Consider the following 18,341-nt stretch of genomic DNA (forward strand, 5'->3'; position numbering starts at 1 on the left):
TATTATGATTATTTTCCATTTAAACCAACCAAACATGTATGAGTTGATAGAATAATCTATCCTTTTTTCTTGAAAACCTATTTTACTGTTTTCAAATTTTTTATAGAGGAATGGATTATTCTCTGCTGTAGCATAGAAATCATGTAAGGTACGCGCAACGAGAAAGGGTGGTTTGATTTAACATTTGAGATTGTCAGCAAATGTTTGTTTTTTCTCACTACGTGAAATATGGATAGAATAACCAATATTACCATTGTATGTAGAAAATTTGGAAAACGTGTTGGAATAAAAGATGGATTAATCCGTGTCTTTGATTTTACGACCGAGACTGTTTTAGAATTGCTTCCACTAAATGAAAAATGAATCCACCTTTTTATCAATATGTGCATCGCATGTAGAAGTTTTTGAAATATACAAGAAGAAATTATGGATTAATCCATGTCCGCGAACTGGTTTTCACTACATGAAATATTTCGAATTACTTTATCATTTATTAAGTTTTGAAAACTTGAACACCAAAAACGCATGGACTAATCCATGTTTTGCATATATATTTTAGACGGTCTTACAATTTGTTTTATCATATATAATAGGGGTGGATTAATCCATCTTTTTATCAATATGTGCATCGCACGTAAAAGTTTTTGAAATGTGCAAGAAGAAACGATGGATTAATCCATGTCCGCGAACTGGTTTTCACTACATGAAATAGTTACGGATTACTTTATCTTTTATGAAGTTTTGTAACTTGCACACCAAAATGCATGGATTAATCCATGTTTTGCATATATATTTTAGACGGTCTTACAATTTGTTTTCATTATGTATAATAAGGGTGGATTAATTCATCATTTTATCAATATGTGCATCGCTCGTAGAAGTTTGTGAAATGTGCAAGAAGAAATGATGGATTAATCCATGTTTGCGAACTGGTTTTCACTACATGAAATTGTTACGGATTACTTTATTTTTTATCAAGTTTTGTAAACTTGCACACCAAAATACATGGATTAAACCATGTTTTGCATATATATTTTAAATGGTCTTACAATTTGTTTTCATTATGTATAATAGGGGTGGATTAATTCATCATTTTATCAATATGTGCATCGCATGTAGAAGTTTGTGAAATGTGCAAGAAGAAATGATGGATTAATCCATGTCCGCGAACTGGTTTTCCTTACATGGAATTGTTACGGATTACTTTATCTTTTATCAAGTTTTGTAAACTTGCACACCTAAATACATGGATTAATCCATGTTTTGCATATATATTTTAGACGGTCTTACAATTTGTTTTCATTATATATAATAGGGGTGGATTAATCCATCTTTTTATCAATACTTGCATCGCGTGTAGAAGTTTGGAAAAGTGCATGAAGAAAAGATGGATTAATCCATGCCGAAGAACAGGTTTTCATTACATGAAAGAAAAAATAATTTATCAAGTTTTGAAAACATGCACTAAGAATGCATGGATTAATCCATGTATTTGATTATATAATTTAGACGGTCTTACAATGTTTTCTCATTGCATATGATAAGGATGGATTAATCCATCTTTTCATCAATATTTGCATCGTATGTAGAAGTTTTGGAAAAGTGTAGCAGGTTTTCACTACTTGAAGAAAATGATTTATCTTTATCAAGGAAGAAAGGATAGATTAATCCATGCTTTTAACTCTACATATGAGATAGTCTGCTAATGTGTTTTCCACTACAAATATTGGGATGGATTAATCCGTCTATTTCTATATTAACATTGCTTGTAGAAACATGTAAACATGCGCGAAGGAAGGAGGAACATATCTATGTCTTTCATTTTCAATTTTAGCATTGACTTTACTACATGAAATGGAGATGGATTAATCCATTCTTTATATTTTTTTATCAATATTTGCATTTATTTGTGCTAGTTTTCAAACATGTACACAATATAGATGGATTAATCCATGTCTTACATTCCCTGCATTAGATAGGGATCCATTAATTCGTCATTTTCTACTATCAATATCAACAATGATTTGTAGATGATTCGAAAACATACAAAATAAATGCATGGATTAATCCATGTTTTTATATATATATATCATACCAGGTTTATATTACCATGATTATGACATATATCAACAGTCCAAATGAACGGATGGATTAATCCATGTTTTATAATGAACATAGAGTGTAATATTTCTTCAAAGTATGGAATTCATTTGGACTGAATAATGGATTAATCCATTCATTATCAATAATGAATTCTGTATTCGCAGATGAAATAAACGATGATAAAATGGAAATTATAGCTTCTTTTATTCGGGGTTTTGCCAATGCATGGATTAATCCATGTCACAAATTCCGCGTTTTTTGCAAAGTTGACAATTTCCAAAATAGTCCTCCGATATTTGGTCAAAATAAAGACACTCTAAACGGCGTATACTACCCCCAAACAGGGATTTTTTGTCAAATCCTTTTTTATAAAATCATCAGTTCAACATAATTGTTTTGCATCCGTGCAGTCTAGTAAGGATCCATGCTGTTCGCTAACAGTTTCTCTAATTGCAATAGGCTTTGAAAGCGAACAGCCTGGAGTATGAATCCATGCTGGTCGCAAAGCCATTATGTTGGTTTTCACATGGCGCGGCTCAATGTAAATTTGCAAATCACACTTTTTTTCTATTTTTTTTGTCGGGGAATAATTAAAGAAACCTATGTTTGAAAATAAAGAATTGTGACTCCGTTTTAATTCATAGCGGATAAACTGATAAGATTTTTTTCTACACCCCCACCCCCGTTCCCCAATACTTCACTAACCCTTAAATACGGAGTCAGATACGCGAGTTATGCAAGATTAAACATTTTCATAAAAAATCCAACCACTTATGAACATGAACATGTTGAATAATTTCACCGAAACTGTGGGCAAGTAGCTTTAACTGACTCTGATATATATTCCTAGATAATATACTTTGACTGCAAAATACGCAACAATGTACATCATGTGAATATATTCAAATAAAAAAGATTCTAAAGATTTTTGTAAACTCTGAAGGTCCTGTTTATATCAATGAAAGACATAATGAAATCAGCGTTTGCGCGACGTTAACGCCGTCATTGTGTATCAACGTCACAAATTTTACATTACCAAAACAAATAAAAAGTAAATTTGCAAAAAATCTGCCGTGAAGACCCCCAATTTTTATTTTATTTTCTGGTTCAGAAATGATTAAAGAAGAATTTATTTAAAAATCAAGAACTTTGACCGTTCCGTTTTATTTTATTTCGGCTAAACGGCCATGAAATACATTGAATATTTTCGCTATTTTTCCCCACCCCTACTACGGATATCTCTTTATCTAAGCATTTTCCAAATGAAATAATTTACAAAACGCAACATATACACAATAACATTGAATTTAGCTATATTCCTGAGTTTGAAAAAATGTAATAACATTAATTTTAATGAGATTATTACAGTAAAACGGCGATTTCCCTTGAAAAATACATATGCCGCCAGGTGGCGCTCTTCAAAGGAAATGTGGACTCGGAACGATTTTCTTTTTTCTCCAAATGAAAGACAGGAGATGTTAGTACATACATACCTAATATCAGTCTTATATCTCATACTTCGAAATTTGGTAGGAACCCCGCGAACCACCTTAAACATGACAACAGAACTTTGAATGTTTATGCAATTTTATAATATGAAAAGATTTATATGTCGCGTAATATGAAACAACTGGTGTAACTAGTTTTTTAAGCCTGATTGATCGAATCGGGCAAATACGTCTATACCAGATTACAGACACAAGGTCTGTCCTGAAAAAGGGGATGCACGCATGACACAAAAAGGTATCACCAATACGATAATAGGCAGCACAGTATCTAAGATTTCCGGCAAGAGTCGTACCATTTTGCAGGGAGATACAGCTGGCATTTTCTATCTACCTCTATATCCTCTACTCTCGCCTATAAAGGCGCGAAAAGAAGTGGAAAAAAACAAACAAACGTATGATTTGCGCAAAAACTAACTTTGTAAAAAACTAACCTTGTAAAGTAATATACCTGGAATTGTTAAAACGTTTTTTATTTAAAGTAAATGTTTAATTCTCTATCAAAAGGTAAATTATTATGAAATAAAACATTCCAATAAAATTAAGATACGATAATTTTAATAGCGAATTACGATACTGCCCGCAATTTAGATACCCTTTATTCCAATTTGTTCGATATGTGTCGCATTAGGACAAACTTATATTTCTAACTTTAATACGTAATTCAAAATCAATTTTTTTCCTTGATAAAACAGTAACATAACCACTTACCTAAAACGTTATATAATAGCCATTCTGTTCTAAAGGTAAAGTCATAATGTTATCGGCTGCAAAATAAAATCAGACGCTCATCAGTAATCAATATGCGACAGGTATATTATACTCAATTCCACAGATAACTGCATTAAAGGGTGATGATGCTTGAAAGATATCAAATATTCACGTTTTGAATATAACATATATTCGTTTGACTAATGTGCTGTGACAGAAACATAACCTATACACTTTCGAATCAACCTTTTATGTCTTTAACAGATTTTTAAGTGAATAAGTAACATATGAAAGCAATTGTGTATGACATACTAATAAACTATGGATGAAACTTTTTATGTTATGAAATGCCTTGCTGAACAATTTAGCTGAGACAGTAAATTGGTAGTACCATGAACTGTTTTTATTTATCAAAATTGTCTGAACAATATCCCGAGAGATCTTCTTATCAACCTGTAAGAAAATGTTTTTATCTAGAACCATTTTCTAGTCTATTTAATCTTCTGTATATTATACATTATTATAAAGTCTATTGCATCTTTTAGAACACTTTTTTGTAATGTATCATAAAGTTGGCATTTAATATAGAAGGCTACAAAGTAAATAGCTTAAATAAGGAATTGTATAAATTGATTTCTAGTGCCCGTTTTCGGTTGTTGAGGCACGCTTTCGATATATCAAACAGGAACTAAATTATAAAGTAATTAAAAGCTAACTTTTTTCTATTGCCGGTTTATCATTATTTACATAAGAATTATCACTACTCTACCTGTTTACAGAATGAACGCCAATCATATTCAGTTAACTCTGCAGCACATTCTTCTTTTACCAGGAACAATATCAGTGTTCATAACACTAATCGATCATGATATGGCAGACGTTTATTTTAATGATGTATATTCTTGTCAATAAAATCAGCAAACAATTAGGCATGCTCGATAAGCAAATTAGGAAGATAAAAACACTACAAACTGAAAAGCCGCGCAAATCTATCCCTGAACAAGCCTCATATTTACTTCGAGCACGTTTTAGTGACATTGTTCTACTCGTGTCATCACGCCCAGGGAACTCGATCACTTCTGACGATCCTTTGTTACGGATCATCAGTGTGTCTAAATATGTGTGGCGAGACTAGTTTAGAAAATCTAAGCGAGCGTGTGAAGTCATTTTATAATTCTACGATATATTTACAAATATACATTGTTAAAAATGATTTCATAATGTGTCTCGTACAACTTCCAAATACTGTTGTTACTGCTAAAGTAACAGAAGTAAAAATAAAACTGCTGTTACCGACATAACTTCAATCAGTAGTAGCAGTAATACTGCTGTTTACTGTTATTGCTCTAACTTCACGCTGGTTCGAATACCTAAAGAACGTCTTATGGCAGGTATGCACGTTCTGTTCAAATTACTTTTATCAAATTAAATCACGAACTTCGTAGGTCCAGTCATTTCAGGCAGTAGAACAGAAAGGTTTGTGTGTCAGTACCTTTAATCAATTTTTAGAGATCTTACGATGCTTGGATATAATCATTTAATAACAGCAACTTACCTGTAAGGTTTTCAAGCGGATTCATTTAGCTTGGAGTCATGCCTTTGCAAGTTGCAGGTTACGGGAGACGAAATTGTACACATGGCGGTTATCAAGATAACACAACCGACCAAGCACAAATTATACACCCCCATACCTCGATTTATTCTGTATCCGATAATGTTTGTAGTTATAGCTGACATTCGTTCCCGCTACTCAAGTTATGCATCCTTTCTCAAGCATGTGTTTTACATAAATAATCAAGACTATTTTAAAGTCTGTTTAAGATACGTGTTATCATTTAACTTTATCCGAGTTGTGCATATATTTTCAGTCGATTAGACGATGTGCAGAGTAAATGACCCCGGTCGGAAGGTCAGTCGGAATTAAATTCCTAAACACGCCATTAACCCCATCTGCCACCTCACTCCCCCCGCCCCCACCCCCAACCCCACTTCAACAAGTCTATTTCAGTGTCTTAGTATCTTAGTATTTCATTAATGCCGCACCTATCACCACAGTAACATTCCTCTACTCACACACACACACCAAAAAATAATCTTTAAGATTTTATTTTTTTCTCCCCTGATCTAGAACTTCGGGAACTATTTGCGGAGCTCTTGTTTTCAGGTTAATTTGATTTCATAACAAATGCATGTGACACAAATTTCCAAGAGGGTAACGACAGAAAATAATAAAATAACTGTTTATATTTTTATGTTTGATTTTAGAGGCAGACGATTGACCCAAGGTAGATATATATTTTATATGTTTTGATATGTAACATACAAATTAAGATTGTGTTTATAGTTAATATCTAAGACTAACATTAGCTTATATTTGCTTATATTTAATAGTTTATTTATGTATTAATGCATAGAGTTGTATGATTATTTTTACAGATGTTGGAGAAATGACGGATCAATATTTTCCGGAGCGGTGTGTAGCCAGGTTTGAATTTATCATTAATTTCTAACAATAAATCAACTTTATCTTTATGTACGAAAAACAAAATCTATAACTATGATCTATTGGTCCCACTAGATCAACCTGATCCATAGATATTTATAACGTTCAGACAGTTAGAAGATTAGAAAGTGTAGAAGTTACAGTGTATTGGTTACATTATAATATGTTGACAATGCTAAGACCTGGAATTGAAAGATCGAAGAAGTCTTTACTGTTTGTGACCCTTATGAGTTTACCAAATAGATGCAGACGCCAAGATAACAGGTATGTCACGTCTAATAATATCAAAAGTCCGAAAAAGCATATTCCATCTATTGAAGGGTGAAAGTTGGCTGCACGGGTAGCAGTTCTTGCCACAGAGCGACCAAAACTAAGTTACATTCATTTACTGGTGTTATTTTTGGGTTATCTAATTGCAACCGTCACTGCACAATGAATTTAGGTATGATAGTTATCATAAATAGTATGTCTAATTTTCATTGATATATGTCAAAGATTACAAGGTAAACAAGAACAAAAGATAATAGGTAAGGGTAGATTTCTAGGAAGCACAGAGCATCAAAAACACAGCCCCAGAGCCACGCATTTGCAACAAACAACAAGAAGCTGTAATGGAAAAATATTTAAGACGGGTTGCTTCAAACATCCAACAAGTACATATTAATTCATGCTAAATATTAATGGAGGGGAAGGAAATAGTAAAGGGCGAAATGGGGTCGGAGGGGGGTGGGGCGGGGGGGGGGGGGAGGAGGAACCCGAAGGGAAAGTTGAACAAGGACGAATATACAAGGGAATGCCGTGTTCTTTAGAAACAGTCGCACTACAACGTAAACCACAATAGCGCAGACACGCATGTACCAAAGATAAACATACAACTACGATCAACTGAATAACATAGAAAAACGAACAAGCAACACATAAGAAAACAGTAGGGCACCGTTATAGACTCACAAGCATACAAACGCACCCACACAAGTAGGGGGGGGAACAAAAAAAAACCAAGTAACGTCTTAGGATTCGGCTGCCAAAAAACACACCTGATATGAGTTTGAAAAGTTGTTGAGTTTATAACTTACAAATTTGGTAGAATTGAGAAATATTGCTTAGATGAAATGAAGTCGTAGCAGTCGATACGCCAGAAAAATCGTTTTATTACACAATATACTATTTGTTTCATAGTAAACATTTCAAGATACCGATACATCTTTTATAATGTCAATGTCAACTCTTTTATATTCAGCTTTGTACAAAGCCATGAGTGGAACAGCAGCGATATAAACACCGACAAGAGCCCAGTTTGCCCATCCTGTGTCTGAAAATATAATAAACACATTATTTTGCTTATCATTATTATTATTATTATTATTATTATTATTATTATTGGATATAACATTGACACAAACAAAACTATTCTAACGGCCAGCGATTAGTTTATATTACACTTTACCTTTAAACTGGAGCTGAATTTTACACATTTTATAAATAACGGCGACTCGAATTCATTTGAAGTTTCATAATATCAAAACTTAAAATAGCCAAACGTTCATATTTTGTTTTGTTTACATCTTCTAACACTGTACATACGAGTCATGCTGTGTAAATATAAATACCTACCAAATACACCGTACATTGTATACGTATTGAAAGGCTCTAACACTTAAAAACACAAGCTTTAAAGATTACTTTCAGTTTTCAACATTTTTTATGCTTACCTACGTTAGGAATAAGTTCTACATAAACACCGTCGCTCCAATATTTGTTACCATTCCTAGGAAACCTGCAGTAACTCCTTCAGCTACAGGATACGAGGACTCGCACGTTATTTCAAGGAAAAGTGGCACGCAAGCGTTCACTATTGTGGCTCCGATAATAACAGTTGAGTAAAATCCTCCTTAAAATAAAGTCACTACATTGATTCCGGTGCACAGTCCAAATTTGATATTTAACAGCATATTTAAAAGATTTTGCAACAACTAAAAGTACTGTATAAGTAGATGCATTGAAATTGAGTAATATCTTAAGATGCAAACTCTATTTTTGATGAAGCTTAGATATATTATTTCAATTCTTGAAAAAAAAGCATGTACTGAGATAAATTGCTTAACATAAAAGGCACCCTTGAACGTTCAACTGATTTTATATTTATTCATTAAATGTACCAACAATCGTAAAATAACATGTCATGAACAAGTAGACCATCATGACCTTATATCACTCACAAGAGTTCACAGCTCTAACGGGTACAGCAAAAAAACAGTCTGCTAAAGTACTTTAAAAACTGGCCTGCGCATTCTCAGAAGATTTTCAAAGCTTTTTGGGAAGCATGTTTATTTATTTATTTATTTATTTACTTATTTATCAAACTGATGGCTTTTAAAACTGAAGCAGAGGGTCACCAACGAAATATTTCTGTGAATTTATTAAACACTCGTTGTAGACATTAACCTAAGGATCATCTCTTTGATATTATTTCAAAATTGGGCAGACAGTTTTTGACAGTATGCTTTATTAATTTTCCAGTATATATAACGACAATGACCGTTCCCCCAGGCGACCATTCTTTAACAAATCTGATCACTATGAACAAGTTTTAAACAGTTATCCAAGAAACATTTTTTGTGAAATTATCTTAAGACCGGGTCAATAATTTCTAGAAAGAAAATATTTTTAAGTTCTTATATTACAAATCTGGGGAAATGTTTGTGATGAATCGGATAATTTGAATAATCTTTTAGAGGTTCACCGTAAATCCATTTTGAAGTTTCTAACAAAAGTATTTCTTGATTCCATATAATTTACTTATAGAGAAATTTTACCTCTCGCCTAGCGTCCATATTTTTAATGACTCTGAACTACCTTGAAAGAATGGTCATCCAAAAAATGATTTGTGTGAATTATTTTGAAATCAGGCCAGTATATATATACAGCAAAAAGTGACCATGCTCTCTGGTGGCCATGTTATTTGACGACTTAGAAAATTTGAAGACTTTTGGCAGAGAGTCATGCGAAGATCTTTCATGTCAAATTATTTATAAATTGGGCAAGAATTACTGACAAGAATTGTCTTTAATTCTCCACTATATACATATGGATAAAATGACCACGCCCTCTGGCTGTCATGTTTTTGACCAATCGAAATTGTGTAAACAATTTTGGTAGATTGTCACTCAAAGATCTCTTTTTTGAAATTGATTCAAACCACCTTACTTTTTCAAAGTTGTTGTTCAACAGACGTTGAATGACCATAATAACTCACCATCAGCAAGTTGTGCTCAGGTGTGTGAAAAAAAAACATCAAACGATGTTGGCATTATTTGATTTACGATATTAAAAGTTTCCAAGCAAAGCACGGCTATTGCCATTGCCAGATATATAAGTTGCAAGCAGTTTTAAACGGCAATTAAACTGATAAAAAAACCTGAGTGAAATCAAACAAAAGACATCAGTCTTATACCTTTGGATTGTGGAAGGATGTCTACACACATACATGTGAACAATGCAAAATCCACCGCGGCACAAATATACAGCACAATGATGACTACTTTCGTTATCTTTTGAATGCAGTCGACAAACCTTTTAAAGAAACCATCATAGATTTTTTGTTTTGTTATATCTATCATGACGTTGACCTATTATCTTGGTGACAAGGCTGTTAATGAAACTTAATGACAGAAGATAAACTAGCGATAAGTGATCAACAGGAGTATAATGCAATATGATCAACAGGAGTATAATGCAATAAGTTTTTTTTTTTTTTTTCATTCTTACTTTGATAATTGCTGATAAATGATACTAAAATTACTTCAATGAGCTTTTATACAGAAATGTATGTTATTTCAATATTTGCAAAACTGTCCCCTTTTTCTTTGACAGACATGACACAGTGTCAATCAACAAAATCTAGAAACAACCTTCCGATGAGAACTCCACACACTGCGCCACTTATTGAACCATAGAAATTCATCTAGCCAGCATCAGCCTGATTAGTGTAAAATATTGTCACGCAATAGGATTTTTTCCTATTGAATATAAAAGTTATAAATGTAATTAAATTCAACTTGAATACAATTTTACCAAAATCACATATTTATATTTGCAAAAATTATAATGTAGTTAAATTCATCACTACATTTGAATACTCTATAAATCTGAGGAAAAAGTGGACAGTGCAGTGCTTCTCTTTTGAATGAATTAACGTTTTTATAAGTAAACGTAAATATGGATTAAAATGATTCATCTAACTGCCGCATTTAACCATGCTTTCTGACATACATTCCGCAGAAGAAACTTTGATCAATAACCCGCTTTGAAACTATCTTCAGTATTTTACTAGACCAGATGCTCAATCAAGGTTACCTGGGAAATTCCGTACGAACTCAATACAACATCTAAAATTGATGACCAGTTGGCGAAAAATCCTACAGGAATGCCGTAAACTGCTGCTATACACCATACCGATGGATTCCTTAAAATGAGAAATTGTCTGAACCTTTATAATAAGAAGATAGAAAACTGTACGGTCTATAAAATGGTATTTTTTTATTTTGTTTCCACAACTATATACAAATTCAGCATTGAGCTGTCTAGCACAGGTTATTCGTGGTTTTCTACAGATTAAGAACTAGGCTGTCGGGGCTTTCTACAAATCCAACAATGAGATGCTATTTAGTTACTGTAAATACATGACAAGAAGGGCAACTACTAAAAATACCGAATACTGACTTTATTGGACTCGTACGGACACTCGGCGATTTCCGATGCTTACGTTTTCCTGTAAGGCAATTCGGCATACTTCGGACGTAAATGTAACTCAACGCACACATAAATTTCCGCAAGAATCGAAACATACGAAGACTACATAATAACGGGTCAATTACCTTAACAGACAAACTGAAAAGACCAAGGTACAATGTACTTACTTCACAAGTTTGACAATACCGACTTTCAGGCTGTATCTGTCAATACTTGCTGTATTGCTTGGGGCAGTGTTTGGTATCGAAGGCAGATATATGACACAGCACACCATCAGAAGTATTGCTACACCAAAAGCTAAAACACAAGTTGAACGAAAAGTAAAAACAAAATAAGGAAGGAAACTAGCTTTCTCATGAATACAACAATTATGTTCAATAAAACCTTTATCTAATGAAGGTAAGATACCAAGTGTTTGTAACATAAAACTGAAATGTATAATTTTATCGAGTACGGCCTTCATTTAACAACAACAACAACAATATACATGTACAATAAACATTTACAACTTCACAAATCATATATCAAAAAAGGTGTATCAATGTATGTTTTCCATTTTTCATTCTACATACACTTGCATTTATGAAAAAAATGAGAATAAAAAAAGTAAACGGCATCATTTTATGTGAAAGATACTAATTCTAAACACTGGACTGTAAGATGAACAAATGTCTGAAATTATTTTTGAATGTTTGCAATGTCCGGGATTCCTTAATTTCAGCAAGTTTTTTATTCTAACTATTAACACTGAAGTGCCAGAATGGATTTTTTACGAAAATTTGTACCAGGTTTTATACGCAAACCAAGATCTTTGTGGAATATTGATCGTAGACTGTGCAATGTATTATTACATTTTGTATCTTTTCCCCAAACAGTACAACAATAATCAAAAACTGGAAAGATATATGCATTATTCTACATTAATTTTTCTCCTCGCTAAGATAAAATATAATAGTTTTCAAAAGTGCAAGCTGTGCATTCATTCATTATTTACATACATACATAGCAAGCCAGTTAAGTGTATTATCTACATATGATAATACCTCTTTGTTCTTTTTTTCTAATTTTGGTATTACATTTCTTTACCAACATTTAAGAAGCAATTATCATACATTTCGTTTACTTTGAGTCTAGGGACATGCTATTTAGAATACACAATTCGGTAACGTAGTGAATGTTTGTTGTAAAGTATTTTGATTGTACATTTTCAATTTGTAACGTAATACTTCATGGTCGACAAAATCAAACGCATTTCTTAAATCAAGGAAAATTATTCCAATTATCTACCACTGCCAATATCTTTGATCCAATCATCAATTAATCTAATAAATGCCGTATTGCAAGAAAGATTTTTCCTGAACCCAGATTGTCTGTCGTGTATAATAGGGAAAATACAAGTATATTATACTGTTATTTGTTATTGTTGCTATGTGCAGAATAATAACATCCCACAGTGTTTCAAAATGTTTCGCCCGATTCCATCAGTTTAGTTTAGAAATAATGTTTTCTACTTGAAGTGTCACTTTTAGATCAGGGAAATTACTTTCAGACATGGAGTTCCTGTGATACTTCTTGAACTATTTACTAAATGCATATATAACTCATTTATAATATCTAATTCACTTTCAACCACTTCATCAGTAGTTTCAACTTCAAACGGAATGGTGACATTTTCCTTTGATTTAAGGTAATGCATCTTTTAATTTCTCAAAGCGCAGCATGTATCTTTATTGTTTTCAATGGCTTTATTAAAGAAATTATTTTTGGATTTTTTTATCATTGAATTTACTTTATTTCTCAATAACTTGTATTGATCAAAGCCGCCATAGGCAGGATTTGAATAACGTGAATTTGTCATTTTTTTTAGTATTTCTTCCGTAAACCAGTCTGGTTGATGTGCTTTTCTTTGCATGGTACATGTTTCGATAAAACAGCATTTTGATTGGAATAACAGACACCTAAAGACTGATTTGGATTAATAATTGTTTCAGTTATTTCAATACCAGAGTTTACAAGATAGCATTGGAAATTATGTTAAACATTCTATATTTTATCATTTCGGTTTAGAGCAATTTCTGTCAATTGTCCGCACCATACCAACAGGAAAATGATCACTAATAGAAAGAAATGGAACCAATTCTTTTTATGTTATCGACACAATTTACATTTATGTGGTCAATTACAGTTGAATTTCTTAAATAAATTAATGGCAAACATTGGGTATTATTACCCATATCGTTACTATCGTTCTAAAGATACAGAATGATATTAGAACGTTTAACAAGTTAAGAATTCCAAATAATGTCGTAAAATCATTTTGAAATGTTTACATCTTTTTAATCATGGGCAAATATCTTAAAAAACAAGCAAATGGATATATACCTATTACTTCGCCTTCTTAGAGTCTATATGTTTATTTATTATCGTGAGAATTTTTATTAAAATCTACAATGTAGAAAAATTGCTATTCGCGAAACTATCATCAAAATTGTGTTTTCCCCCGTAGACTCCTGTTATGAAAGATAATAGGCAGGGGTAGATTTCTCGGAAGCACAGAGCACCAAAAACACAGCCCCAGAGCCACGCATTTACATAGTAGGCCTACAACAAAAAGAAGCTGTAATGGAAATATATTTCAGAAGGGTTGCTTCAAACATCCAACAAGTACATATTAATTTATGCTATATATTGAGGGAAAGGAAATGGTAAGGGGTGAAATGGGGTCGGGGGTGGAGGGGAAGGAATCAGAAGGGGAAAGTTGAACAAGGACGAATATACAAGAGAAGGCCATGTTCTTTAAAAAAAACAGTCGCACTACAACGTAAACCACAATAGCGCAGACACTCATGTACCAAAGATAAACACACAACTACGATCAACTAAATAACATTGAAAAACGAACAAGCAACACATAAGAAAACAGTAGGGCACCGTTATAGACTCACAATCATACAAACGCACCCATACAAGTAGGAGATAACAATCAAGTACCGTCTTGGGATTCGGCTGCCAAAACAAAGGGGAGCCACGAAAACTTACTAAAAGTAAAGGGGGAGGGGATGCAAAAAGTAGCGTAAATGCAAGGGAAAGGGGAGGGCAATAGGGGGAGTGGGGCGGAGGAAAACATGTGCGAGTTCCAACTTTTCCAAATTAACTAGCAAAAATCAAGCACACGATCCTATCCTTTTTTATCTGCCCAATTTCCTAAGTATATTCTGAAGTTTAGAAAAATCAGGGTTTAACCAAATTCTACAGTCTAAATATAAGGCCAGGGTATAAAGAGTAGAAAAATAAAATGTATTTATAGTTCTCATATACCTTAGAGCAATACTTTTGCACGTGGTCTTTTATTGCGGTTAGACAAGAAGCCGAAAGAAGAGAGTGCATATGGTTGAAATAGCAATGAATCGATCTTTTTATGGGGTTTTGAGCAGTTAAGGGATCTAATAAAGAGTAAGGAGCTTCAACTGATTGTCGTCAAGTTCATACTTTGATCTACATGATTTTACAACGTGCAAAACTACCCCGGAATTTTAAAAAAAAAATCAATCCAAGACTGGGTAGAATTCGGTAGACGATAAACAAAGTTTATATCAAGGAAAGGTTTACTGTTTTAATTAAAAACCAATATCGATTAATTGTTATTTATTTCTAAGCCATTTCAACGATATATCATTTGTAATGCTATCAATAAAGAAGGTTTCACATAACATATTTTAGACGATAAAGAGTTACTCAAACTAATTATGTTAAAGTTCACTTAAATTGGTAATAAATGTATATTTAGACCAGCAATAAATAGACCTTTTAATTCAAAATTTAATGTTTTACGATAAACGCTATTTTTTTTAATTATTTGTATTCATGTGATCTGTGGAGAGATTTAAGATTCAGCACTTGAATATAAGGTGCGCTTCTTGGTCTGCAGATGCTGTTATTCAGGACATCAGATCATATATTCATCTTGACAACTTGTTTGCATGCTTTATCCGCCGATAACATGGGCTGATCTTTTTAAATATAATTATCTAGATTATTTGTATCTTTATCTAAAAACTCAGACATATATATTGACGCGTCTTCCGTAACCTCTTTTATGCATGGTATAACACGTGCAACATTCAATAAGCAAAACTATTATTATGTGTTCAGAAAAACAAAGACTACATTCCTAGAAAGCATCCTACTGTAAACAAATCTCTACAACAGTTTGTGAATAATAGATGGTACACATTTACACAAGAAAACACAGAAGTAAAACAGACAGACAAAAAGGACAAATTAAACAGTTAGATACCATCTAGGAATGGCCACCGGCAAAACACTGCTAGGGATTTTCATACCATGTAAAGCAATGTTATCCAATATCAAAAGAACAGAAAAGGAAATGATGATTAAGTAGCACGTAAACAAAGCCAAGAGTTTCTATTGGACAGAATGTATGACTAAACAGATGTTATGAAATACTTACATATGTAATGCAGTACCATCATCTGCGATTGTATCAGTGATGTATCTTATTAGAAATGAAAGATGAAACCTTAAATTAATTTGTCAATGAGTTAATATTTATCAAATAGAATTAACAATACATGTTACCGTTGAAAGTATATCATTTAGATAATGTCACTGTAGAAATTCCATTTCTTGCAGCATAAAGGTTTAAAGTTATTTTGTTTATTATTATTCGAAACATCCTACTTATTATCATAATTTTCCAAAATCAATATGTTCAAAAATTTCAAAGTTTATTCAAATACAATAATTGTTGATTTTCAATTTGAAACGAAGTACTTACCCGTTTCGTTCACTAATATTTCTGTTCCGTTTCTAAAAAGTAACATTTCATTAACTAAAGAAATGCTAAAACATAAATACAATCTTGTTTTACTTTAAACAGAAAGAAAGATTGGTTCAGTTTTACAAAACAAAGTTAGATATAACAAATAATAGAAAACCTTGATTTCAAAATAAACGTTACATTACAATATGTTGTCAAAGTAAATAGACATACTATGATTTCTATAGAAAAAAACGCATGTCAATGATGATCGAAAATCCTAAAGAAAACTATTGTTTTGACAAATAATGTAACGTCGATCAAATAGTATATGAAAGTCCATAAATATTCTTCAAGAATTGGTATAAATAGGTAATGTAAAACAAAAACTTCAACCACAATCCGAGCAAAATAAATGTTCTTCCTACTGTGTTGAGAAATTACCTTGACATGACAATTTCAGGGCGGGTGATCACGTGACTTTTGTTTATGATCACATAGCGTCCACCTTAATGGCTGCCCCAATGTACTAGAAGTTTTTTAGTATTTTTCTGCAATTTCTCATTACATTTGAATATAATTTACCGACCAGGTTCCAGCCAACAACTTTCCAGTTCCAACGATGCATTATGTTGCTATGTGAGTGTTGCCGTTTTTCTATTTACTTTGCAGAGATTTTCGAAGCGGTGATTTTTCTCTTGAAAAAAGTGTGGTCACATTGAGACCCAAATTCCAAAATATACACTTTATGCATTTTAACGGGTTTGTTGTTGGTAGGAATCGACTGAAAATGCACTGCAATCATGTAGTTTGCTTCACATGCGACTTGTAAATGTTTATGCGTGTTTTCTACAATGTTCTACATAATAATTAGGCTTTTCAAATGTTTTAGTGTTGCAATTCATTAAAGGAATAAACGTACTTAACAGGTAATCCAGAAGCACTTTCGAGCTTGTTACATGATGGCTCATTTTTTCCCCAAGATAAAGTGTCATTTTCAATTTTCTATAGCTAGTTCCTGTTCTTACATCATTCTGGACCTATACTTGACATTTCATACCATTTTCAAGGAGACTTTTTGCATTTATAGGAAAGTAAATGAGCCTTATTACACTGATTCCACGTAAGAGTGTTAAAATTGCCTAATTTTGTGTCGCTAAACCTATTGTACGTTGTATTTAGAATCTTTTTGGAATCATTCTCAAACTGTTTTCATTCATGACCTACCAAAATTCATGATCACTGGCACATAATTTTCATTGTCTGTAGATTCAAATATATATTGTCGCCAAAGCATAAATAAGATACGTTAACCTTCATCTGCTAAATTACTATGAAGTGAACAAATGTAAAAATCTTATCTTTATTAGTAATGTCCATCCATTACAGACAACATTTATGATATGATTTTAAAGTTTGATAAACAGTATGTTACTATAACAAAAGTCACATACATTATTGAATGATTGATGCATGATTTCACATTCAGCAATCAATTTTTTTTCTATTTTCCCTTGCGTGAGCAGAAGAACACTTATTACATACATGAAATGCTGTAACTTTACGTACTTGGAATTGAAAAGGAAGCAGAATTTAGATGGGTGAAACCAGATACGTGATGAACAGATACGTTACAGAGATTTTAAATTCAGACTGTCACATGATTCTGCGTTTTAGAAATGCATAAGTGATAGAATTAATATTATATAGCCGCAAAAGGTATGTAATAAATGTTTCAGAAACGAAGAGTACAACTCAAACAAATTGTTACAATCTGAGTCTGGTCTTTGTGAGACCTCCGTAAAACATAGTGTAATCACAGATGCAGTTCAGCCTATATGCTAACTGAGAGATCTTGTATGGCTGTAAATGCACCAATTAACACCATTTATAATGTTCTTAAAATAATCAGATACGTTTACATTGGATTTTATATCGAAATCTGTAACCACAGCTTTGTATAAATCAATCGTTGTGGCAATTAATG

General features: G+C 32.6%; 1 protein-coding gene and 1 long non-coding RNA gene across 3 annotated transcripts in view; one reads left to right on the top strand and one right to left on the bottom strand.

Annotated features, from left to right (window-relative positions):
* The first annotated feature begins 6,808 nt into the window (after positions 1 to 6,808).
* The window catches only part of LOC123563576 (post-GPI attachment to proteins factor 4-like), a 58,430-nt gene continuing 46,897 nt past the window's right edge, over positions 6,809 to 18,341 (top strand). The window contains exon 1 of one of the 2 annotated variants that reach the window (XM_045356440.2): positions 6,809 to 7,086. The gene's annotated coding sequence lies outside the window, so the exon portion shown is untranslated. The remainder of the gene's footprint in view (positions 7,087 to 18,341) is intronic. The other variant, XM_045356443.2, reaches the window with a different exon arrangement.
* On the bottom strand, positions 7,980 to 16,352 carry LOC123563577 (uncharacterized). Its single transcript, XR_006688838.2, has 5 exons — positions 16,046 to 16,352; positions 11,742 to 11,871; positions 10,277 to 11,287; positions 8,535 to 8,713; positions 7,980 to 8,134 (listed from the first exon to the last, which is right to left on the bottom strand). It is a non-coding gene; the product is annotated as an uncharacterized LOC123563577 (long non-coding RNA).

The sequence above is a fragment of the Mercenaria mercenaria genome, chromosome 2 (assembly GCF_021730395.1).
Source record: "Mercenaria mercenaria strain notata chromosome 2, MADL_Memer_1, whole genome shotgun sequence".
Taxonomy (NCBI): domain Eukaryota; kingdom Metazoa; phylum Mollusca; class Bivalvia; order Venerida; family Veneridae; genus Mercenaria; species Mercenaria mercenaria.